The sequence below is a fragment of the Geotrypetes seraphini genome, chromosome 2 (genome assembly GCF_902459505.1).
Source record: "Geotrypetes seraphini chromosome 2, aGeoSer1.1, whole genome shotgun sequence".
In the NCBI taxonomy this organism is placed as follows: Eukaryota; Metazoa; Chordata; class Amphibia; order Gymnophiona; family Dermophiidae; genus Geotrypetes; species Geotrypetes seraphini.
Window position 1 is genome coordinate 159232754 of NC_047085.1, and position 27398 is coordinate 159260151.

The 27398-nt window shown below is 41.1% G+C and overlaps 1 protein-coding gene across 4 annotated transcripts in view; it reads left to right on the plus strand.

Moving 5' to 3' along the window:
• The window catches only part of LDLRAD4 (low density lipoprotein receptor class A domain containing 4), a 766771-nt gene that overhangs the window by 94659 nt on the left and 644714 nt on the right, over nucleotides 1-27398 (plus strand). Inside the window, exon 1 of one of the 4 annotated variants that reach the window (XM_033934147.1) lies at nucleotides 3843-3859. The exons of the other annotated variants lie outside the window; for them this stretch is intronic. The gene's annotated coding sequence lies outside the window, so the exon portion shown is untranslated. Of the gene's footprint in view, nucleotides 1-3842; nucleotides 3860-27398 lie in introns of those variants that run through there. 4 annotated transcript variants of the gene reach the window in all.

Consider the following 27398-nt stretch of genomic DNA (forward strand, 5'->3'; position numbering starts at 1 on the left):
TTGCATGCACCACTTTATAGAATGTGCTTAGAAAGTCGTGTGCGTAAATTCTAATTAGTGCCAACAATTGCTTGTTAATTGGCATTTATGAATGCAGATTGGCTTGTTAAGCAATTAAATTACATGCACAACTTTGGCCGCAGTAGAATCCAGGGGTCTAAGAGTAAGAAAATGGAGAAGTTATCAAACACAGCGGTGGCTAAGAAAGCAACTAGAATGTTAGGAATTATCAGGAAAGGAATGGAAAACAAAGATGAAGATGTTATAATGCCCTTGTATCGCTCTGTGGTACGGCCACACCTTGAATACTATGTGCAGTTCTGGTGGTCGTATATCGAAAAAGATATAATGGAATTAGAAAAGATACAGAGAAGGCTGATGAAATTGATAAATGGTTTGGGATGACTTCCGTATAAGGAGAGGCTAAAGCAGCTAGGGCTCTTCAGCTTGGAGAAGAGACAGCTCAGGGGTGGTATGATGGAAGTCTATAAAATACTGAGTGGAGAGGAAAGGGTAGATGTGAATTGCTTGTTCACTCTTTCTAAAAATTCTAGGACTAGGGGGCATGTGATGAAGCTACAAACCAGAGAAAATCTTTTTTCACACAACATGTAGTTAAACCCTCAAATTCGTTGCTGGAAAATGTGGTAAAATCAGTTAGCTTTGCGGAGTTTAAAAAAGGTTTGGATAATTTCCTTAAAGAAAAGTCCATAGGCTATTATTGAGATGGCTTGGGGGAAATCCACTGCTTTTTCCTAGGATAAGCAGCATAAAATCTGTTCTACTACTTGGGATCTACTGTATCTAGGTACTTGAGACCTGGGTTTGCCACTGTTGGACTTGATGGGCTTGTCTGTCCCAGTATGGCAATTCTTATGTACCTGGTCAGAATTTGGAGAACACTTAAAAATAATCTTGATCAGGGAGTTTGAGAAAGATTGGGGAAGAGCAAAGGAGACTGAGCTTGGAGAGGAAATTCCCTACCCAAACCATTCATGCATTATCACAATCTTATTACAGTCTTATGAAACAGACTATAAAACAAGACAGAAGCTTTTCATGGTCATGGAAGCAGAGTGGTAGCATGCTGACTCCCCTGCAGGTTACCCATTGCAAAGGCCCAGTAACCTGGCTGACTGCAAGAAAAGAAGCCAGTTCAAAGAAGCTCAGAAAGAAAAGTTGCTCAAAATGAGTAAGGAAGCAAAATGAGGAGAAAAATATTTCCTATTATTTATATCTGCAGCACTAGCGGATTAAAGTATAAAGTTTGTAAATCTATTCAATTTAAAAGCACTCTTTTTTGCATTAACAGAAGATGAATACGCAGCACTTCATGCTTCATGTACTGTAGATTGTGTGAGTTAATTGTCTCTAAAAGGCTGCCTTTTAATTGTAGTACTTTCTATAATAGTGCAGACAAAAGCATGCATGCATGCTGCACTCCAAGGCCATCTAATTGCTGTTTCTGAGTTGCTGTAAAAGGTGCCATCACTACTGCAGCTTAACTATGGTCAGAGAGCAGAGGTGACATGTAGGAATGCTTACATGGCTGACCTCAACAACAAAAGAAGAAAGCCCAATGATTCCACAGTGAATGGAAAGACCAAAAACAAAAGAAACTGTTTTGGCAGAGTGTAGTAATTCGCAGTACAGTCTAAGGCTTTGGTTCTTTAGTATCCACATTTGGGTTTTTTTCTGATCTCATGGCATAATCTAGGACCCCTGAGGAAGGTGTATTTGTTGAAACATGGACTGTGCTGGGTCCTTCTCATCTTATGCACATATGGCGCTGGCAGATGCTGGATGGAAGTGAGGAGGAGAGGGAGAAATAGGGGAGCAGACACTGAATAGAAGTGGAGACAGGGGGCAGATGCTGGATGGAAGTGGACAGATAGAGATGATACTGTATGGAAGGGGCAGAGAAAGAGGGCACATGATGGAAGGAGGGGATAAATAAAAAGATTGCTATTGCAACTTTCAATTGACTGAATAAATGCCTGCATCAATAACATCTCCACAGTTTCTTTTGGTTTTATATGGCTGACCTTAACATATTCTTGTTAAATGAATCATGAGCACTTATTTATTTATTTAATTTTCTGTACTGTTCTCCCAAGGGAACTCAGAAAGGTTTACATGAATTTATTCAGGTACTCAAGCATTTTTCCCTGTCTGTCCCAGTGGGCTCAAAATCTATTTTATGTACCTGGGGTAAGGGGGGGGGAATTAAGTGACTTGCCCAGGAAGATTATGGGTTTGAACCCTCAACCTCAGGATGCTGTAGCTTTAACCACTGTGCCGCACTTGCCATGCATATAAAACCAACTTTATTTTGTGTTTTGCAAGTTGCTGATAAAACCAGCATTTCATTCAGTACCACCTACTCTGTGTGTGTATACACATATATATGTTTAAATAAATAACAGGGAATTATAATCCTTCACTCCATGCCAAAGGAGAGATTTAGGGGGGTAGTTATGTAGCTATCTTAGAGTAATAACCCATCTTATTTACCCTTTATTGTGACTTGGAGGGCACTAATGCAGATTGTCTCATCTTAACACAGCACTATTCAGTTCAATGTAGGGTATTCATTAGTGAGATACAAAAGATACAAAGGCATTTAAAAGTGCTCATTACTTTGTAAATGCAATACCACAACTTGTAGTGTGGTTGCCGCAAGCCAAGGTATGCTTGGTAAAATAACCCCAGCTGAAAACTCCCAGAAGCATGGGGCTGCCAAGATGCTGCCTGATGCTCCTGGGCCACAAGCTCATAGGTGCATACTGATTATGTCACAATGATGTCAAGATTGTTAAACTTAACGAATTTGAACAAAGATTTATTTTTTCTTTAAATACAGTTCAACCCCACGGATTAAACATCGGTATAGAGTGGGGGACGGTATAATCTTGTGAGGACCAATTGAGGGCAGGGGGAGGAGTTTTATATGACAGCGAGGGAGGATTTAAATTCCGGCCCGAGGACGCCGGCGCCATCTTTTCTCATGAAAGTAGTGGAGTCGGATGGCGGCGGCGCCCTCGGTAAGTACACTATTCAAATTGAACTACTACTTATATTGAATGTATTTCATTTAGGAGGGGAACAGAGCGCATAATTGTATGTGACTCTTTTCTCTTTTTTAATATTTTGCAGGGAGACCCTTGATAAAACACAAATGCTGTGAAACATGTCGGGTCTGACTCCCTGGGTTAAACGCTGAGATAAGTATCAAGTACTTCTAAATTACGATACTCAGAAAGAGAATATTTATTTTCTTAAAACTTCTTAAAGTCTAAATCTAATTCTAATGACTGATCAATATACTAAAAATTTATAAAAATACAAAAATAAATAAATGTATGATACAAACCCGACAGCCAATGATGAGGCTCCCATAGTAAATCTCCCGTGTTTTGAATCTAACATTGCGGTGGAGTGGTGGGGCTGAGGCGTCAGGTTTATAAATTTAAAACAATCTAGACATATTTTTTGGATACATTTATGAATCATTTTGGGTCTAGATTATACTAATTTAACTTTTGAAGGCTGTAGATTTAAAGATTGTGCATCAGACATGTTCACTTGCTCTGAACCACAGCTATTGTGAGTAGGGTTTCTCTTCTTATTTTCTTAAACTTTGAGAATGAGGTTTAGTATGCAATACTTTTGCTTTGCTTGAGTAATGCATTATTAAATATCTTCTAACCTTAATATCAAACTGGAGTACTCTTTACTTCAAAAAAAGAAGGTTTAGAATGCAATATATATATTTTTTTCATGTGCTTTGTTTGAAGATCACAGAGGTCAAAGGAGGTTTTTTTTGGAAAACAGCAGAGGAACTGGACAAGTATTGAAGGTACATGTTTGATATTTATCCTATAGAAATCACTGCTTGTGAATCAAGATGATATAAGCTTGACTTTTAAATTGACATGTGGTTTAATGGCTGAGTGTGTGGTATATAGCTACATCCATAGCATCCTGAGGTTGTGGGTTCAAATCTCTCACTGCTCCTTGTGACCTTGGGTAAGTCGCTTAATCCCCTCATTGCCCCAGGTACACTAGATAAGAGTTTCAGCCCACCAGGACAGAAGGGAAATATGATAAAGTAGCTGAATGTAAATACCACTTAGGGCTCCTTTTATCAAGCCACGCTAGAGGCGTTAGAGCGCGCAACTTTTAATCACGCGCTAACCCCTGCACTGGCCAAAAAACTACCGCCTGCTTAAGGCAGGCGTTAGAGGCTAGCATGGCTGGCGGTTTAACGCGCGCTATTACGTATGTTAAACCGCTAGCGCGGCTTGATAAAAGGAGTCCTTAGTATATAAGTGGTATATAAATAATTAAAAGATAAATAAATATAATAGTGGTGCCATTTTACTGCATACAATTTTAATGTAAAAACATCATAAAATTGCCGTTTTAATGATGCAAAAATGTGATGTTACAGACTGCAGGACGTCTATGCGACACCTAAAAGGCGATTCTATAAAGGATGTCTAACTATATAGATGCACTTAAATTCACTGGACGCCACTGAGCGCGATTCTCTATTGTGCATCTATGCATAATAGAATTGCACTGAGCGTTGTGGTCCCGGATGTCTAAACGATGCCTAACTTTTAGGCATCATTTACAGAATTTGCCCCTTAATTGAAAGAAAAAAGGAGAGGGAAGCTGCAGAAAGGAGTTTTCTTTTTATAAGACAATGCACCTGCTCACAAGGGGGTCCTTTTACTAAGGCGCGCTAGGACCCCTTGGTTGGCAAAATGATGGATTTTTTTTTTAAATCTTTACTAATTTTCAAATATTAACAGTGCAACACACAGGTATAAGAACATATAACAAGTCAAGAAAAGCACATTCAACTTACAGATATTCAAAATCAATCATTTTTATCCCACCTACCCATCGATTAATCAATAACACAAATGTATATACTCTTTCAATAACCTACACTTATTTAAAATAATACAATAGTACAATCCCTCCCCTCTCCCACCCTGGATGTGTAAGGAAATGGCACAGAAATTAAAGACAAAAAACCCCCAACTACAGAGAAGTAATAAAAGATGTCAGCGGGCCCCAAACCATGGATGTTTTGATGCAGTTGGAGTTTCAGTGCATAGACCATCCATCCTACTCACCCTACTTGCTCCATGTGACTATTTTCTGTTTCCAAACCTTAAAAAGAGTTTGAAAGGATGACAATTTTTGAGTGATTTGGAGGCAATTACAGCAGCGGAGCAGAATTTAAGTGACCCGACATCAGAGTAATTTTTGGAAGGGTTACAGAAACTTCAGACATGATGTTCCGAGTGAGTGGAATTTAGGGGTGAATATGTGGAATAACGTCTAAGTTTCATGGCTCCATGTCATTCCCTTCTTGGTTGGGCTAAGAACTTTTCAGCACCCCCTCGTAGAACATGAGTGAAACCTGATGCGAGTCAAATGTAGATAATACTGTACATGCTGGTTTTAATAGGAGGCCTATAATGTTCTCATATTCTTGTTGGTAAGAAAGATTTTCTAAGCAGGTTATGAGTTGGACAGAATACATGACAAAAAGATGCTATGGTAGATTTTATAATTGTAATAAAAATGACTGTCAGGCATTAAAAAGACCAAGAGGCAGTTGAGATTAACATGCTGTCTGACAATGAAAAGTAATCAGCTTTTATCTGTAAAAGCCTTTATGATGAAGACAATTAGGGAGTTCGGGATATTATGTCAAACTGTCAGCTGAGCCCACTTAACAGGTTAAAATTGTAGGTGACTCATTGATTCAAACAGAATTTGATAAGGGTATGATTGACTGGTAAAATAAATGGCTGTCCAGGTGACTCAGTGTTACTTGCTGCTATGCAAAGGGACTTGAATTTTAATTTCCAGTTCAGGTCTTCCACTCCCCAGATCAGCTGTCAGTCGGGTTTACTTCAGGGCCAATGTGGATTGCATGCTGTAATGTAATCTGTTCAAATTAAATCAATTTAGAAAAAAAAAAATCTCTTACCAAAAAAGATGTAGGCCTCCATTTAAATCTAGTATGTATAATACTGCCTACATTTGAACCTCATCAACTTCCACTCATGTTTTGGATCTGTAATACGTTATCAATCACAGAATAGTGGACAGAGCAAATTTGGCCACGTGTCTCCATTGCTCAAAGAATTACATTGGCTCCCAGTTCATCTCAGAATTCAATCCAAGTGCATTTGCATTACATTTAAGATTTTATTTGACATTTTCATCACTCTTGTTCCCTTAGATTGGAACAATGACAGATCTCATCTCACTAGAAATGTTCACAGGTTGAAACTCTCTTTTCCTTTTCTCAAGGGTAAGGCTAAACCTATTAGAAAATTTAGCGGCTCGTTCTCTTTCAAATCTAAGTTATATTTAGTTTAGTTCAGATTCAGGGACCACAACCGACAGTTCTGCAAGGACCCTTGTAAGTGGCCTTAGCCAAGGAAGGTTACTGCCATGCCTGGACTACTGTAAGTTGGTGGGAGACGGGTGCGTACTGCGCCGAGAGGGAAGATGGAGTTAAAGGTGCTTGGGTCATTGTGCATAAAAGCTTATGGCTTCAGATCTCCTATTGAGTTGGAAGCCTAAATGGACCAGGCAGACACCGGGAGGTTAAAAAAACAAACCTTCAGTAGTGGAAAACAAATTTTGATTATTCTCAGTCCTATTGTTCTAACCATTTTTGTTACTAAAGGACATAAAACAGTGTTGGATCTAGAATGGACCTATTATATTAGCCTTAAAAATCTTTTCTAGATGACTCAGTTGTTGGATGTTTATTGAATCATAAATACCACCTGAAAATATATTGTTGAGTTAGTTTAGATCTAATAGTATCTAATATAATAAAACGGTAAGCTGCGCATGCACACTCCCACCTGCGTGCGTCCGTTTTCCGTGAGATGTAGGGCACCTTAGGTAGGAGTGCGCATGCGCGCTTACGTCACCAGCCGCCGATGCCTCAACAAGCTGGGACCGCAGCCAGCCGCCGATCTCCGTTCCTCCAGCGGGCGGGGGGGTGTCTCAGAGGAGAGGGATCGCGGCTGCTCAGCGCCCCCACCGAGGAGCCCAGCAACTTTCCGCCCCGGTTCTTAAACTGATCCGAGTCCTTTGCCGCCCCCTCGTTCCCTTCCTGCAGGCCCGACTACCTATCCGGCGATTCAAGCAGCGTGTGCAGCAGTCTTCACACGCTGCTTCGGGCCTGCCCTGATTTGCTCTGCCGCGTCTCTGATGATGTCATCAGGGACGTGCCAGAGTAAGTCAGGGCAGTAGAAGGACCCGAAGCAGCGTGTGAAGACTGCTGCACATGCTGCTTGAATCGCCATGTGTAGTCGGGCCTGCGGGAAGGGAAGGAGAGGGGTGGCAAAGGACTCGGGTCAGTTTAAGAGCCGGGTGTAGTTGAATCGCCATGTGTAGTTGGGCCCGCGGGAAGGGAAGAGGGGGGGCAGCAAAGGACTCGGGTCAGTTTAAGAGCCCGGTGTAGTTGAATCGCCATGTGTAGTCGGGACCGCAGGAAGGGAAAGGGGGGTAGAGGAAATGCTAATGCTGCTGCACAGGGAACTGGTGTGGGGGGTGGGAAATGGAGGGGGAGGGAATGCTGCTTTGGACAGACAGACAGAGGGAGGAAGGGAGACAGAAAGAAAAGAAGAAAGACACAGGGGCAGGGAGATACACAGAAAGACAGACAAAGGGGGCCAGGGACAGAGACAGACAGAAAGAAAGACAGCGGGAGCGCGTCAGGAGGGGTGCGGGATGCGGCAGAGGAAACTTTTCCAATGGGTGCAACTGGGCGGCTGTCGGGACCTCTAATCATGGGCAGAGCAAGTAAGTGTATCATAGGGCTAAGAAGGAGGAAGGTGGGGGGGAGAAAAAGGAAGGGATGCCTAATGTTGGACAGGGGGAGAAGGAAAGAGGTGCTGCTGGACAGGGGAGGGTAAAACAAAGGGAGAAGGGCTGCTGCTGCATAAGGAGAGCAGTGAAGGGGTGGTGGTGGACACAGGGGAGGTAAAAAGAAGGGAGAATGGACAGGGGGAGCAGGCAAGGGGAGGTGATGGACAGCCAAGGAAAAAGAAAGACAGAAAGAAAGAAAGAAAGCGGCTAAGGAGAGAGAAAGAAATAAAGACAGACACACACACACATATATTCTAGCACCCGTTAATGTAACGGGCTATAAGACTAGTGTAATATAATATAAATACTCTGCTTAAGTTTTTATTACATTTTCTAGGTACAGATAATTTAAAACTGATGAAGCATTTTTCTCTATCTATACAGTATCAGATGGCAGAAATTTGCAATGCCATGCCTCTCTTTTTGAGATCTGGCAGTCATTATCTGCGGTTTTGGAAAATGCATCTCCATCTCCGGCAGCGTTCAAGGCCCTGTTAAAAGCCCACTTCTTTGAGATTGCCTTCAACTCCTAACTCCTCTCACCTTGGATTCCACATCTTTAACCCTACATGTCATGTCTGTCTGTCCAAGTTAAATCTTAAGCTCTTCTGAGCAGGGACTGTTTATTAAATGTCAAAATGTACAATGCTGTGTACACCTTTCAACACTATATAAGTGATAAATAGTAGTTTTGTAAATTTGGTCTGCTTCTAATTGACAGTCGTTGGTCATGTGTAGTTAGCTTGATCCTCTTTCTCTTATTTATATAATTCCCACATATATTAAACTGATTTCTTCTTAGTATAATCTGCCCTGAACTGCCAAGGTAGTAGCAGAATAGAAGATCCGGCACAACATAACATAACTTAATTTAGAGCAAGTTGATGATAGGTAATGAGACAATGCCAGTAGTTTGTTTTTTTTGTGTGGTTTTTAAAAATTCTTTATTTGTGTTTTAACATTTGACATCATTACAAGTCAAACAGGAAAAAATATCGTGTAGATGAAATACAAAGACCCAAATTCTTTAAAAGAAATCTCCTCAATACAAGATATAGTTAGTCCACTATAATTGGGGATGTAGCTTAAATATAACTGAAATTAAACATAGGAAATCAAATAATAGGAGACAAAAAATATAGGCCTGACTGCTCTAAGCAAGTAGCAAATATCCTTGAGCTATCTTAGAAACAGCAAAATTCATGTAGTAGAAGTTAATTGCTCTCTAGCTGAAACAAATTTAGACAGCTGTTGTGGTTCAAAGAAAACATATCTATCATTCTTATAAGTTATCACACACTTGCAAGGGTATCTTAGGACAAAAGTTGCCCCCAACTGAACTGCCTGGGGTCTCAATATAAGAAATTGCTTCCTTCTCTTCTGGGTGGATTGAGAAACACCTGGATATATTCTAAAGTGTTCATCAGGAAAGGTATGTCCTTATACTTGAAAAACATTTTAAGCATCCATTCCCTATCAGAGTCAGTAGCAAACGGTACAATCAATGTAGCTGAGACCTGAGCCTCAAAGTCCGACTTCTCAAAGAAATTTGTCAAATCCAAACTATCAGCAGAAACATTCTGCTGGTTAGGATTTTGAGATCTAGCATTCATAGGGAGGTAATGCATCTTTGAAAGAGGTAGGTATGAGGTCTCGGGGACTTTCAGAATTTCACTCATATATCTTTTAAACATCACTAAGGGTGGTATAAATGAACTTTAGGAAAATTAATAATCCAGAGATTACATCTCCTGATAGAATTTTCCATCATTTCATGTTTAAAGTGCAAGCTAGCATTGCCCTTAGTCCAAGTTAGAGCTTGTGCTTCCAGGGATTTTATCTTAGGTCTCAAAGTCATCAGTTTGAGACTCTAAGCATGCTACCTTCGTCTTCAGGTCCAGATTTTCTGAAAGTGCAATAGTGCATTTAGTGGATAGTTGCTGAATTTGGTTCCCAAGAGAAGTCTGCATTGTTGTAATAGCCTCCCAGATAGATTCCATCGTGAAGACCTTGGGCCTCTGTAAAGGAGGGACTTCTGCTCTGATACTCCCTGCAGCTCCCTGTATGGCTTGAGCTGCTTCAGATGAAGAAATATCTCCTTGATTTTGCTGCGTTCTTAATGCCCGCTGGAGAGATGAAATTCCGTCCTCTCGCCCCCTACCAGAGTCGGTCCTCCCGCTCCGTGGGACCAACAAGTAGGACTCCCGGGCCATCACGTCCATAAAAGACTCCCCCCGTCGCTCTAGGACCCTCTTCAGAGGATAGAGTGACGCCTTCTAAGGAGAAATCTTGCACCTCAGTTTGCGTGGGTTCGCCAGCAGAGGAAACCTCCGATCTTACAGCTACGGAGTTATGTTCCACGAAGGCGTCCATTGGGCCTGACAAGGGAACAGTTTCGTCCAGGAGAACGCGGAACTTGGACTTCCTTTTTACCATCAGGTACTCCAAAGACTTTCAAGCAGGAACGATAGGATCTTCGGAGAAGCATCAGGCCGCCATCTTACTTTTGCTCCGCCCCCCCCATGCTCTCCGCCAGTAGTTTTATCTTTATTGGAATTAGTAGGATTTGTATTTAGCCCAATTTAGCCCAGTTATTTAGGGGATCATTTACTAATGCTTTTCTGCTGCGGGGCCCATTTTATTACTGTGGGCTCTGTGACAGATACTGTATAACATAACATAAAATCTTATTTCTATCCCGCAGTACCTTGAAGTTCAATGTGGGTAACAAACAATAAAAGAAACTGGTCCTATACAGCTAATTACAAGTATAACTCACACAATTACTACATTGACAATCATATATGAATATTTGAATGCTATACTTCCAAAAATTTCTTAAACAAGTAGGTTTTAAGCAGTTTTCTAAACTGGAGATGTTAGTAAATAATCCTCTTAATGTTGAATACTACTACTACCGTGTTTCCCCAAAAATAAGACCTACCATGAAAATAAGCCCTAGCATGATTTTCAGGGTAGGTCTTAATATAAGCCCTACCCCTGAAAATAAGCCCTAGTCGCCGGCAGCAGTGCTTCCCGCGCACCCCCTGCCGACTCCCCTGTCGACCCTTCCATCTCTCCCGCCGACCGCGAGACCGAAATACTGTACCTTGTAACAAACAGCAGCATAGCAGCAATGTAGAGCTAGGCTGCTCTGCGGCCTTTTTCTGCCCGGGTGTTCCTCTGTCGCATCACTGATGATGTCATCAGCAACGCAGCACACATGTCCAGGCAGGAGAAGGCTGCAAAGTAGCCTGTCTACATTGCTGCGACGCTGTCGTTTGTTACAAGGTATGGTATTTCGGTCTCGCAGTCGGCAGCTGGGTGTGCGTGGGGGGAGGGGAGGAGGGAGGGATTCAAACTGCAAGGGTTCTGCTGCACAAGGGATGGGAGGGAGGGAGGGATACAAGTTGCAAAGGTTCTGCTGCACAGGGGGTGGGAGGAAGGGATAGAACGACACTGCACAAGGGGATGGGTGAGAGAGAAGGAAAGATGCTGCACATGTGGGGGAGAGAAAGGAAATAGGAAGAATTGATGTGGGGGAGAGAAGATCACTGTAGAGTCTCAAACTGATGACTTTGAGACCTAAGATAAAATCCCTGGAAGCACAAGCTCTAACTTGGACTAAGGGCAATGCTAGCTTGCACTTTAAACATGGAAAAAAGAAGACCTGCCCTGAAAATAAGACCTAGTGCCTTTTTTGGGCCCAAAATTAATATAAGACAGTGTCTTATTTTTGGGGAAACATGGTACTATCCATTCAGTCATGTTTAACTCTTGGATACTCTGTAGGCCAGTCCTCGCCATGCTCCACTGTTTTCCATGGCTTCTTTCAGCTGCTTGATGTTCATTTCCATGCCTTGGTGATGACAGCCAGAGGAATGGGCTTAAGAATCACAGCATCCCTGAGAAGAGCTTTCTGTTTCCTGTTCCAGCTCCATTTCCTCCTAAGCAGAAGGCAGAGATCAGTAGAGGAGGTGGTGAACCTGGAGCAGATAGAGAAAAGAAGAGCCACTCTGTTTCTTAATCAGCCTTGCCCCACCTATCATTTGAGAGATAGGAGGGGAGGAGCATAAAATACAGATCAGAGTAGAAGCCCTACTCTCCCTGTTTATACCCCTTTCTTTTCCATTCTAGGGATGGAAAGCATGTTGTATTTTCAGGTTAGTGAGTGTAATGTGTGACCTAGGAGTTGTATGCTTCCTGGACTTTGCTGTAGGCTCTGGAACCCAGTGCAAAATCTCAGACTTCATTGCCCACACACTATTTAAATGTTGGAAATAGTTCAGCTGTGTGGATAATTTTAATTGTTTTATCTGGTGCAACCCTGTGGCTTTTTTTATATCAAGAGCGAAAATTTTTTATGATAGCAAAACTTGGTGGTCCTTTTACTAAGTTGCGTTATGAGTGAATGCAGGCCGAATGCAGATTAAAATGGTGTACATGGCTGTGTGTGTGTGTGTGTGTGGGGGGGTGTATTTCCGTGCATATGTGTCCTTGTGATGGCTGGCAACCACTAGGAGAGCTTGTGGTACTGCATGACCCTTCTGTTGATTGTGGGTGGGGGGGGACGGAGGATGTTGTGTTTGGGATTTCAGTAGGTAGGCTAGTTATGTTTGGGGATGTGTATGTGTGGGAGACACATGGTAGCTATTGGGAAGCTGAGTAGTGAGGATGGCTACACATTGGGGTCTTAACTAATGGCCATACTTTGGGATTGTAGGGAGGGGCAGAGGGCATGTAAACATAGGTGGGGGCTCCCAGGGTAGGGGGAGAGAGAGTTAGAGTGGTTTGCGAAGGCCCTATGCTGTGGATATTGAATGGGCTCCGGTTTTATGCTATTAGGTATATCTTCCATGACAGCATCCCTACCTGTGGTGCTGACATAAGAATTGCCATACTGGGACAGAGCAAAGGTCCATCAAGCCCAGTATCCTGTTTCCAACAGTGGCCAACCTGGTCCCAAGTACCTAGCTAGATCCCAAGTAGTAAAACAGATGTTATGCTGCTTATCCTAGGAATAGGCAGCGGGAACTTGTGCCATTTTCTTTAGCGGCTCTGCACGGGGCAGGAGTGTAGGGGGATCACTTCTGCCCTGGTTCACCACTGGACCACCAGGGTGTGCAAGGTAGGCCTTTGCAGGGTCCGGGAGGTGGGATGGTGTGCAGCTGGCCCAGACAGGAGACAGGAGGAGTCGCTCCTTTCCTGGCTCACCACTAGAACTTCAGGGCTCAAGGCAGGCCCGGGGGAGGTCTGCAAAGGGTGTTGGAGGTGGGGGGATGCACAGCTGGATGACTCTAATATAAACCAAGATCTCTATTTTTGCACCATTTATTTGGTCCCAAAATCTCAATTTATATTCGAGTATATACGGCACCTACCTGGGACCACTTGGTTTTCTAATAAAAGACTGTTTTGAACATTTTTATCTTCTGCTTTTTTGGTTGTGCTTCAATTTTTTTATGACTAACCAATAGGCCAAATAATCAATTTATTAAATGATTCCTATTATTTATGCCTTTTAAATGGGAACTGTTTTTAGCCAAAGGAATTAAAAGTAAATTCCTTTGCAAATAAGGTCAAGCCCACAGCAGTTAACAAAGTCATTGGATGCCTCCAGGTTTAAAACTTTCCAGAGCTTTGAGGATGGAAGGATTATCGAACAAAGTGTTTCTTTATGTTCTTTTTCTTAATGTTTTTTTTTTGTTTTTATTTTGTTCTTTTCTTTAACCCATTTTACCTATATGTGGAGGAAATAGGACTTGCTTGGTTATAGTTTTTATATATTTATTGTCATTCTAGGTTATATTTGTGCATTCCTTTTACTTCACTGCATGTTCATTCATCTGATAGCAAATTTAAAAAAAATCTAACATTCTTGAGTAATTTCATTTTACTTTTTAAAGTGGGAATGTCATCTAGATAGGTTAGTCTTTGTTTTTATCCTTCAGTTTTTCTTTAGTTCTCTTTTTTGTTGTTTAAGGTATGGCCAGCATTCTTCAGCTCTCCTTCACAGGGAGGATGACACCTGTTTGGGAAGACAGGCCGCTCACCGTGCACTCAGATGATCTAATCTAATCTTTGGTTTATATATCGGGTCATCTCCCAGTGGAGCTCGACTAAGTTCACATATAATTAAGACTAGAGTACATAGCAGAAAACATAGGAGAAGGAAGTACTAATTAAAAACTAAAGTACATAAGAAAAGCATAAGGAAAATAACTATAATATTATCATTTCGTTGAGGCTGTAGTTAAATTATTTAAAAATTGCTAGAATAATTGACTCCATCCTCTTAAATAGCAGCCAGTACCAAAATCCCAAAGGACCATAATTAGTGGCTCAATAAATGGACAAGCTTGATTTTTTATTTTTAAAAACCAAATACTAAAAATTACAAAAAAGTATTGAAAATCAACTTTTCAAACCATTTTTTTTGTTTGAGATGTCATGCATCAGCAAACCTTGGGCCAGTGGTCTCAAACTCAAACACTTTGCAGGGCAACATTTTGGATTCGTAGGTACTTGGAAGGCCTCAGAAAAAATAGTTAATGTCTTATTAAAGAAATGACAATTTTGCATGAGGTAAAACTCTTTATAGTTTATAAATCTTTCCTTTTGGCTAAGTCTTAATAATAATATTGTCATTTATAGCTAGAGACATATGATCAAGAAACCGTTTTATTTTACTTTTGTGATTATGATAAACATACCGAGGGCCTCAAAATGTTACCTGGCGGGCTGCATGTGGCTCACGGGCCGCGAGTTTGAAACCACTGCCTTGGGCTATACTCAGGTTATATAGTGGGACAGCAAAATCTCCCCTTATTTGGTACAGTGGGGAAGTTTCTGAATCTGAAATCCATAATCCAAAGTGCTGTTGTGCCTATAGTGATACGATCAAGGATGGGCCTTCATCATTGTGCAGTGGACATATCTATGTAAAATTGGAGGGAATTATTTAAGGCCCTGTTTTCTGGATCTAAGAGAGAGATTTTGCCAGCAGTAGCCTAGGCTGCTCAGAAGCAGCAGAGAGATACCTCTTATTTCATAATTAGTTAGATCTTGTACAGGGAGAAGAGCTGTCCTAGACTGGCTTAGCCTAACCAAAGGAGAAGATCCAGAAGATCTGAGGATGATCTTGAGAAACATGTAGAGGTTTTTGGCTCAGTAAGCACCAAACCATCAACTGCCTGGGTGCATCTAGTTGTGTCTCTTTTGAATATTCCTCAGGAACTTGTTGCGGGTTTCTGGGTCTCGCTGCATCTTGTCAGGTAGATACCAACATTTCAGCTATCACGCTGTGGCTTTCTTCAGGGTATGCTGTAAGGTCTGCAGTTTGTCTTTGTAAATAGCGGGTTCCCTGACCTGATTGGGAACAGGGGCAGTCCATTGGTCACGAATTTGAATTTTAGAGGGGAAATCTCTTTTTTTTGTTCCATAGAATGCAAAAGTCTCTGGTGAGGTTAAAGAGAGCACAGCTAAGCATAAATCTGAGGACTAGAGGGACACAACAGTGCATGTCTTGTTGGTGGCACATATTCTTGCAGGAACTATACAGGTACCTAATTATCTGAGGTGTGGAGTTGGCCTGATACTTTACTGCAAGAGGTTGGCATGGTGATAGATTATTTCCTCAAAACACACATTCCAGAACTTGAAAATTGAATCCATTCCATATTAAGAGAACAGCATGCGGGGTGGTACAGGACATTTATGGAGTTCTGTTAAACCTTTGCTGGTTCCATAGGGTACTGCAAACAAGCTGCTGTATCTCTTTTTCTAGTATATGTCTCAGAGAAGTCAGAAGTGTTTCTTTCTAAAGGATTTCTAGACAGAGTATTGGCATATGCTGCATGTTATTGGGTAAGTAGATGAGGAGATGACATAACTAACTTGTGGGCCTTTCTGGCCACTAGGGGTCCCAAAGATGACTATCTACCTCCTCCTCTCAGGTGTTGTGAGCACTGCATCTAGAACAGTGGTCTCAAACTCGCGGCCCGGGGGCCACTTGCGGCCTGCCAGGTCCTATTTTGAGGCCCTCGGTATGTTTATCATAATCACAAAAGTAAAATAAAACAGTTTCTTGGTCATATGTCTCTTTAGCTATAAATGACAATATTATTATTAAGACTTAGCCAAAAGAAAAGATTTATAACCTATAAAGAGTTTTACCTCATGCAAAATTGTAATTTCTTTAATAAGACATTAACTATTTTTTTCTGAGGCCCTCCAAGTACCTACAAATCCAAAATGTGGCCCTGTAAAGGGTTTGAGTTTGAGACCACTGATCTAGAACTTGTGTGTTAGTTTGGTTTTGCTGCGAAATGTTAAGGCTGTTAACAACAGTAGACCTGCCTGATCATTGGTCTGAAACTCAGACCCTTTGCAGGACCACATTTTGGATTTGTAGGTTCTTGGAGGGCCTCAGAAAAAAATAGTTAATGTCTTATTAAAGAAATGACAATTTTGCATGAGGCAAAACTCTTTCTAGTTTATAAATCTTTCCTTTTGGCTAAGTCTTAATAATAATATTGTAATTTATAGCTAAAGAGACATATGTTCAAGAAACCTTTATTTGTGATTATGATAAACATACCGAGGGCCTCAAAATAGGACCTGGTGGGCCACGGGTTTGAGACCACTGTGCTAAAGAGAGCTAAAAACATGCTAGTTTTGCAGCCTGGACTTTCGGTCTTCATAGGTCCTCTGCGGTGACACATGCTGAACGTAGATCCAGCTCAGAGCTCAGTAGTCATACAATGCAAGGCAAGAACTCTGCCATCTATATCAGAGCTATTCTCAGCTCACATCTCCATATTACTCCATTATTGTGAATGACTTACAATGGACAGATAATTATGCCTCTCTTTAAAGAATATTTCACAAAAATACTGTCTTTCTTGTGCTGGTGGCTAATAATTTACTAGACAAATATTTCAGATTGCAGGGAAATACTTTTAAAACCAATAGGAGGAAATATTTTTTCACTCAGAAAATAGTTAAGCTCTGGAACGCATTGCCAGAGATTGTGATAAAAGCGAATAGCATAACTGGTTTTAAGAAAGGTTTGGATAAATTCCTGGAGGAAAAGTCCATAGTCTGTTATTAAGACATGGAGGAAGCCTCTGCTTTCCTTGAATTGATAGCATAGAATGTTGCTACTCTTTGGGTTTTGGCCAGGTACTAGTGACCTAGATTGGCCACCATGAGAATGGGTTACTGGGCTTGATGGACCATTGATCTGACCCAAAAGGGCTATTCTTTTGTTCTTATGATCACTTGGTTAATAGTTGTTAAAAGTATCAGATACCTCTCATCTATCGCTGACATTCTATAGAAAAATTTTAAAACGGAGGGAGACTATGGAGTCAAATTTAAAATGCTTCAAGGCCAAACTTTTTTTTTAATTTATTTGAAAGGTTCATAGATAAAGTTGTGAAGAGCATAGTGGGGAGTGAATGCACACTTCTGATTTTCTGACCTTCTATTTTCTTTAGGCGACTTCTGTGATCATCGCTTAGCTTGCCAAGCTACTAGTTTGTCCCTCCATCTTATCCTCTTGTAGTAATAACTGTGCTTGTGTGTTACATATTTTTTGTTTCCCCAAAGTTATATTATGTTTCTCTTCCCCCCCACCTTTGTGTCCCTGAAGTTACATGTTCCATTAAAATCCAACTTGTTAAGGGGAATTCAATAAAATAAAAGATATTACTTTCAAAATTCAAATGTGTGTGGTTTTTTTTAAAAAATATGGTAATAATTTGCAATACAGACTTTGCTAATTAATGTATCTTTCTTCCTTTCATGACCCAATTAGTTTTGTTTATTTATTTGCAAAACATTGCTATACCACCAACTGTAATTCAATGCTGACAAACATCTCAAAACTTCAGAAGAGGAGAGGCAGGTTCCCATTCATTAAAATGTGGGACAGGAAAGGAAGAGGAGATCATATATCATTTTTCCTAACTTTGTTGGAAAAGACAGGTTTTATTCATTTTTTAAAATAGGAATATGAGAGTTCCAGGCTGATATCTTAGGGCAGTGAATTCTATAAGTACAGTCCAGCATAACTGAAGGCGGTATCATACGAGATATCAAAGTGCTGGGATGAGCAAAGGGACCTGCAGCGAAGTAAAAGGGATTAGAAAGTTAGATAGTTAAGAGCAGAGAGAGTAAGGCCTTTGTTAACCAGGGTAAGAAGCTTAAATTGGCCTCATGCAGAAACAGGCAACCAGCGCTCATCTATTCAGAGATGTGACACATGGTCAAAATTGCTCATTCAAACTAAAACTCCAACTGTCAGAAAACGTGGTTGGAGCTTTGGTTTGAATGAGCAACTAAAATTGTCTCAAACTTCCTGAGCTGGTTTATCATATTTGCCGATGGACTAATCCAGATGCAAAGCCCTATCCCGCTCCGCCTCCAGCCCCGCCCTGTTCTACCTCCGACCCTCCCAGTTCTGCCTCCAGCCCCGCCCCATTTCGCTTCCAACCCCGCCCCCCAAAAGCACATCTCTTTTTTTCATGCGAGGATGCATGTGACATACATGTGAGGATGCATCCAGGTCATGTGAGGATGCATGCGACGTCATCCGCGTAGGCTTTTTAAAGGCCCTCCAGGTGTGGCCGGAACTCTGGGCTTTCCAAAACCCAGATAAACTGCTGGGTTTTGGAAAGTCTCTAAAAAGAGGACATGTCTGGGTTTCCCTGGACGTCGGGTAACCCTGTTACTGAGGAAGCTGAAGCATCTATGGAGAATATCTATGGAGGGATAAGGGAAGGGTTGAACAATTGTACCAAAGAAAAGGACATAGAGAGAAAAAAGAATGGAGCACAGAACCTGTTTGTTTTATGTAGAATAATTTGGGTGAAAGATGACTCCCAGGATCCTGACTAGCTCATTGAAGGAGAGGGGATGATTGGTAATTATGGGAGGTGAGGGGCAGGGGAATAGAGATTTGGGAAAAGAATGGTTTTACGATTGGATGGGATAAAGAACAACACATCCGTAAGTCAGGTGGATACTAGTCATAAACTCCTCTGCATTTCCAGCTGATTTAGAATTAGGGTTCCAGTCTAGCACTATGGATGTAATTCTGGTGCTTCTTAGTTTAGGGGCTCCTATACCACATGGTGACAGCCTATTCTATAACAGAATCTGGGTACCATGTTAGCATAACCTGGCTTTGGTGTGTGCCCGCAATTACACCAGCCATAGACCTGGTGTAACAGTAGGGTGTGCATAACTTGCAGCATTGTCATATTAAGTGCTTAGTAGGAATCTAAGATCAGCCAACGCAATGTTATCACAGGCTGAGAACTTATGTTATGTGACTACAGGCCGGTCAGCATTTTCAGTAGCTGCAGTAAAATTGTGGAATCAGTTGCCAGGCATTTTATGTTTGTGTAAAAGTACTGTTGAATTTCGTGAAATGCTTGTGAAGATTCCGTATAGTCCTCTCTACACACACAGATGAAAATACTGGATAGTCCTCTCTACACTCACAAATTGCGTGTGAAGAGAGAACTATACGGAATCTTCACAAACACTTTTAGAACTCTGATGAGGCTTCCTATTTGCTTTTGGCTACACCACCTTTCCTTCCTACATTGTCTTTCCTGAACAGATTATAGCCCGGTATAACTACATCCCAGTCATGGTTCTCCATGAACCACGTCTCTGTGATCGCTACTAAATCCAACTCATCTTCTTCCATCACAGCTTCTAGATCCAGAATCTTGTTTCCCATAATTCGAGCATTAATATATACCATCCCTGCTCAGCAGCCCTTAGGAAATCATCCCATGGTTCAGGAAGCCAAAATGCTCTCAACGACACCATCCACATAGCCACACATACATCTCCAGGATGCGTGCTTCTCTGACCTGGCCCTTACCCTCAACAGGAAGGATAGACGAGAATACCACCTGCGCACCTGACTGCTTCATCTTCTCTCCCAGAGCTTCAAAGTCACTTTTGATATGTTCGCAGGGGTACCTGGAAGTATCATTAGTTCCAACGTGGACGAACAGCATCAGATAATAGTCATCAGGCTTGATGAATCTTGGCAATCTCTCCATAACATCTTGGATTTTGGCAACAGGCAGACTGCATACCTTCTGGGACATCATGTCTGGTCTGCAGATGGATGCTTCTGAACCCCTCAGAAGGGAATCTCAAACCACTATTACCTTACACCTCCTAGTGGTCGTGGATCCAGTAATTTATGGGATTTCAAGCTTTGATCCTTCTCCCTGGGATGCTCTCATCTCCTCCACTTCCAGGGTTCTTCAGTTCAAGGGCGGGTGGAGTCACAGTACCAATCTTGCAGGGTTCATTAATCTGAGTCCAGCTGTGTGCCCTCAACAAAGCCTCTTATTCCCCACTGCTGGAAATCTTTGATGCTTCATGAACCATTTCATCGATGTACCTCTCATTCTCACGGATGCTTCTCAGTTTTGCTACCTCCTCTCTCAGTTCCTTTACTTCCTTCATAAAGGATTCAACCTGAAGACAGCTTGCACATGGAACCACTCCCTCTGTCTGGGTAACATTTTCTGTCTGGACAGAGACAGAAGCTGTAACCTGAGCAGCAACTTTGATGACATGATGTTTCCCAGCCATACTGTGGTTGCAGAAGTACTTACACCTGGAAGAAAAAATAAAGAACAGAAAAATCCTACCAAAGCAATGCCCTTTTCCTGATTGGCTGAAGAGCCAAAAAAGCTCCACCTTGAGGTGGGCGGGAGGCAATTGACCTCAAGGGAACCTGTGGAGTCTGATCTCTAAGAAAGTCTTCAGAGTTCAGTGATACTGATACTGGAAGCCATGGAAGCCAAGAAAGATTAGAGTGCCAAGGGAGGAAGTGTAGAAGGAGAAAGAGCTCCCATTACCAAGCCCTGAGGTACACTGACCAATAGAAAAATGGCAGTGGAGGAGTATCCTCTGGAGTACATGCTAAAAGTGTGATGGGAAAGAGAGAGAAATGTGAAATCTGCTCTAGAGACTTTGAAAGTGCCATGCCTTGAACTCTAAAGATTTTTCTGTTTCATCTGGAGGTTATCTGCCCATGATAGTAACTAGTTTTGCTTAGTGTTTGAAATTCAGTTATCAAGCTGTGCACGCTGAGACTTTTGAGGCTTTTTCCTCCAATTTTTTTTAAAATCTTTATTCATTTTAAAACTAGCACAAAGTGCAATTAACACAATAGATAGCACTCAATTCCCTCAAATGATACAATAAATACATAACCCCCTCCCCATCCCCACCCACCCTTCCTAAAAGTGTAAAAACATTTAATATAATGCAAATGATCAAGATAAATAACCTTGCAATCAAATAATAAATTAATTACATATCCCCCTCCCACCCACCCATCCTGGATATGCAGAATCAAAGGGCTAAATACAATAATCAATCCTTACAAAATTTTGTCAATGGATCCCAAACATCCTTAAATTTCTTATAATGTCCCAATTGTATTGCTCTCATATGTTCAAATTTATAAGTCTGGCACAAGGATTCCCACCAAAAATAATCCCAATTTTTCCAGGTTTCAGAATAAGCTGTATAGCGACTCCCGTCATGATGAAAAGTAATTTATTGTTATGGGAAGTTATTAGACTCTTGGTCCTCATTAACGTGCCAAACAGCACTGTATCATATGTCAATGCCACTGGATTTTCCAGTATTCTATTGATTTGACTCCAAATGGATTGCCAAAACCTAAGTATCAAGGGATAAAAGAAGAGCAGATGATCCAGTGTCCCTATATCGAGATGACAATGCCAGCATCTAATTGACTTAGAACTATCTAATTTTTGTAATGTAACAGGGATCCAAAAACTTCTATGTAACAAAAAAACCCAAGTTTGTCTCATAGATGCTGCCACCGTACATCTCATCCTCCAAGTCCAAATTCGTGGCCATTGAGACGCAGAAATCTGTTGCTGTATCTCGATGCTCCAAATGTCTCTAAGACTAATTTTTGGTTTCTTATTCATATAACCAGATATTAATTTATACCACTGGGTGGTCTGATGTCCTAAGAAATCTGTCTGGAAGCAAAGGACCGTCAAGCTATACTGATTTTTTAGATTTCACCAATCGGGGAACCCCTTCTGAATGGCTTGCTTCAACTGCAACCACTTATAATTTAGAGATATACCGAATGATTGTTACAGTCTTGAAAAATCAAGCAATTTCCCATTAGATAAAACATCCTCTAGTGTACGTATACCTGCCTACATCCAATGCTTCCAGAAGATCTTAGACTCGCCAATTTTAATCTTGGAGTTTAGCCATAAAGATTGACACGTAGACTCCTCTACTGGAATATCTGTTAAGTCGTTAATAAATTTCAAAGTTTTCCAGGTGTCAAATAAAATACTATTGTCCTTAACATATCTGGGTAACTTGATACTTAAAACATGACACAAATGCAATGGAGGCATGAGTTGCCATTCCAAGTAAAGCCAGTCCGGAAGATGCTCCATGAGCTCAGGAACGATCCAATACATACCCTGACGCAGTATATAGGCCTGATGGTACCTATAAAAGTTTGGAAAATTTACCCCACCCGCCGCAATTGTTTTTTGTAAAGAGAATAAAGCAATTCTTGCAGTTTTACCCAGCCAAATAAATTTAGTAAGAATACTATTTAATTTCTTATAAAAGGACCCCTGAAAACAAACTGGCAACATACCCATTTGGTAGCAAACCACAGGCAAAATCATCATTTTGACAGTTTGGACTCTCCCCCACCAAAACAGATGTATTGGGTTTCATTGCTCACACATTTCTGAGACCTTTAGTAATAAGGATTTTTCATTTACTCTCATTGTATCTTCCAATGTTTTTTGAATCCAAATACCTAAATATTTTATACCCTCTTCCTTCCAAAGAAAAGGGAATGTATCAAATAATCCTTTTGGACAGTGTACATTTAGCAAAAGAACCTCCGATTTACTCCAATTTATTTTATATCCAGAAAATTTCCCAAATCTATCAATCAAATCCAGTAAATGTGGAATGGTAGTTTCAGGATTCCTCAAATGAAGCAAAATGTCATCTGCATAAGCAGAGACCTTATATTCCCGACCTGCGTAAGGAATACCCTGAATCTCCTTTGCCTGTTGAATAGCCAATAGCAAGGGTTCCAGAACAATGTCAAACAGTAAAGGAGATAATGGACACCCTTGTCTAACTCCCCTCTCCAGACAGAAACGTTCTGAAAAAGTATTATTAATATATAATCTGGCAGAAGGGGAACTATACAAGGTTTGAATCATTTGTATAAATCCAGAACCAATACCAAACCAATCCATTGTTTGATACATGAAGGTCCATTCTACCCAATCAAAGGCCTTCTCTGCATCCAAGGATACAGAGAAGGTCGGATCTTCCTTGGCTTTTGTTAAATTTAACATATGAAAAGCCAGTCTGATGTTGTTTGAAGAATGTCTTTAGCGATGAAACCCCGTTTGGTGCATACCGATAATATAAGGGAGAGCCTTGGCCAAGTGTAAAGCCAATAACTTAGTCAGAAGTTTTCCATCTACATTAATCAAAGAAATAGGCCTGTAATTTGAAACCAAAGTAGGATCCTTATTTGGCTTCGGCAAAACAATAGTTAAAGATTCTGCCATAATACCTGTAATACAATCTTTAGTTAGTTGAGCCTGATATAAATTTAAAAGATGAGGTAATAGGGTACATAAGAACATAAGCAATGCCTCTGCTGGGTCAGACCTGAGGTCCATCGCGCCCAGCAGTCCGCTCACGCGGCGGCCCAACTGGTCCAGGACCTGTGTAGTAAATCTCTATCTATACCCTTCTATCCCCTTTTCCAGCAGGAAATTGTCCAATCCTTTCTTAAACCCCGAAACTGTTCTCTGCCCTATAACGTCCTCTGGAAGCGCGTTCCAGGTGTCGACCACACGTTGGGTAAAGAAGAACTTCCTAGCATTCGTTTTGAATCTGTCCCCTTTCAACTTTTCCGAATGCCCTCTTGTTTTTTTATTTTCTGAAAGTTTGAAGAATCTGTCCCTCTCTACTCTCTCTATGCCTTTCATGATCTTGTAAGTCTCTATCATATCCCCTCTAAGTCTCCTCTTCTCCAGGGAAAAGAGACCCAGGTTCTCCAATCTCTCAGCGTATGAAAGGTTTTCCATCCCCTTAATCAGTCGTGTCGCTCTCCTCTGAACTCTCTCGAGTAACGTCATATCCTTCTTAAGGTACGGCGACCAATACTGGACGCAGTACTCAAGATGCGGACGCACCATTGCCCGGTACAGCGGCAGGATAACTTCTTTCGTTCTGGTTGTAATACCCTTCTTGATTATACCTAGCATTCTATTCGCTCTCTTAGCAGCCGCTGCACACTGTGCCGTCGGCTTCATTGTCATGTCCACCATTAATTTGGAATGATTTATAAAACTCTACAGTGAAACCATCACCACCTGGTGCGGACCCAACTCTAAAGGACTTCAACGCTGCTTGAAGTTCTTTCATTGATATAGGCGCCTCTAATTTTTGTATGAACAATAGTGTTTGAATTTCCACCGGTTTATGTTTTAGTTGTTTATCTACATTTTGGGGGGATGTTTCTCCTACATATTTTTGCTACTTTCTTCAGCCATGATGTACAATTTCTGGAAGGTTTCAGAGCAGATGGCCTGGTTTTTCCTTCTCATTGGATCTTGTGTTAATTAAAGGTTGGGAGAAGGAACTTCTAAATTCTTTTGTCTGTAGAGCTTGAGCCAAAACAGTAAGTAAGATGATAGACCTGCATGTTGTAGTGGCTTAAGAAAGAGAATAAAATATGAAGACACATGTAAATGAATTTTAATTTCTGCTGCTCTTTCCTATATAGTATCTTTCCCTGTAGAATTAAAATTTGTATCTGATGCTCCTTTTCTATTATACACAGAGAGGGATCAAGCAATTCCCGAAAAAAACCCAAGGCAAAACAACTGCAACAAAATTCCAGTTGGCCACAAAAATGGAGAAAATTGAGCCAAAGCAAATTTAAAGTTTATTTGAATGCATTTGATGTGGACCACATTTCAGCAATCATCTTGCACCGAGCTGATTGTATTAACAGCTGTATGAGCTTTGGCTGTAACTACAGATGAAGTCTTTATATTGAAGCTGTATGCATGGTATTTTGGGGTTTGGCATGGAGTCTTTTTTTTTTAGCTGTTCAGCTTGATTTTCTCCATTCTTGTGGCCAGCGCTATATGCTCCATTTCTATTTTGTAGCACTCTTACAAGCCATTGCATAGATTGTGTTCAATGTTGAATCCAGAAAAGATATGCACACAAGAGGAATCGTTATTTGCACCTAGGCCTCAAAGCTGTAGTTATATAATAATATCTGGGGAGACAAAAATTGCTAGTATTATTTATTTCTGCATATATATATATAAAAAGTAGTAAAAAAAAAATAAAAAATTCAGTTCTGTGTTTATCCCCAGTTTCTAAAAAGGCCACCCAAAATTGGTCACCCCAAATACGATAGTTTTGATTGCAATCATTAAATTATTGAAGCTAAGAAGCACTTAATTGGCACTAATTATGATTTGGGCACTGAACTGGCTATGCACTGTTTTGTAACAATGGAGCCCTAAATTGGATTGTGCAAAACTCAAAAGGGGTGTGGCCACAGGGAGGGTCATGGAGTTGCCGTACAGTGAGAGATTGGAGAAGCTGGCTTCTTCTCCCTAGAAAAGAGGAGACTGAGAGAGGACATGATTGAAACATTCAAAATACGGAAGAGAATAGACTTATAGACTTATAAAGAATGCTCATCCCAAAGCGTCCTTTATAGAATAACGCTGAATGCCGAATTTTATTGGCGCCAAATTTTGGGTGCCATTTATAGAATCTAGCTCATATTGTATGGCAAAATCCAACCAATTTGACATTTCATACATAAATGGGAGAGGCTGCATTTAATTTTGTTCATTTGTTTTACAACTGTGGCAAGAATAGATATACAGTACTCCCTCCTAAATTCACGGGGATTCCGTTCCAGGACCCCCCCCCCCCCCGCAAATTTTGAAAAACTGAGAATGCGATTTTTAGGCAAGGGAGACAGGAGAAGGCAGCTGGAGAGGCAGGAGGGGGCAGTTGGAGCGCCGGTGGGAGAAGGAAATCACTCGCAGTCTGCTTCGACCGCCTCTTCCTGTAGTAAAGTCAGGTTACACCAATCAGGAGCTGCTTTGACATGCAGCTTCTGATTGGTATAGCCCAACTTTACTACAGGAAGAGACGGTCGGAGTAGACCGTGAATGATCGGGTCCACGAACCGCAAATTTGCGGGGAAACACTAACATTTTTTTCTGCTGGACACATTTGGAATCGATTGGGACAAGCTGGGCTCCCATTCTCCCTAGTTTCTTTGTGAATTCAGAGAAAGAGTTGTCTTTTGGGGGCCTGTGGTTCTGAGGTTAGACTAGCACATGTATCAGTTTGACAAAGCATAAAGAGGTCAATATTCAGCTGGCATTTCTTGGTGTTTTAATAGCCACCATTGCTGTAATGCCCAGAGATTCGTGCCAGACAAAATGAATTTCTGGGTTTTGGGAGCTGGCTACTAGAGAATGACATGAGAACAAATTTGTTCCTGACCCTGCGGGATCTATCTCCATCCTTGTCCCATCTCCGCGAGTTCTGTCCCTGTCCCATCCCTGTGAGCTCTGTCCTCATCTACAAAAGCCTGGAAAACTTTAAAATCATGTGTTCAAGGTTTGTGCAGATGAGGACAGAGTTTTCAGGGATGGGACAGGGACAGAACTCACATCAAGGGCCACCAACTGGATCTCATAGAACAGATACATTTTTTTTCTATTTCTCACTCTTCCTGGACTTTAATGCCATAGTCTGACAATTACGCTCTAAATGTTATGATTAATTGGAGGGAAAGGACAGGAGTTAATAGGGATAAGTAAAGCAAGGCAAAGTAGAGTATTGTAATATAAGGGGGAAAATTGATAGTAGTGTGTTTTGAGTTATGGCAAATGAGTTGTTGAAGCAGTCAGCTGAAATTACAGAACATTTCCTTACTGACTGGAAAGAATTGTGTAATAATGTACTGGATGACATAGCCCCAGCAACCCAGAAAAAATGTTCAGCCTAGAAATTAGTGAAGTAGATGAAATGGATGTAATCAGGTTTATTATAAACTAATATTAAAATGATAAAATTAAAGAACCATAAATAACAATTACAACAAATAAACTCTGGTTGGTGCTGATCTGTAAAGCAGTGTCTTATATTTGTCAAACCAGTTTAGGGATGCAGTAAACCAAAGGCTGGCGCATTTATGTAAAGTAGCGTAGAACAGTGTTCTTCAACCTTTTTACACCTATGGACCGGCAGAAATAAAATAATTATTTTGTGGACCGGCATCGGTCCGTGGACCGGCTGTTGAAGAACACTGGGCTAAGTCCTAGGCCAGACCCCACCCA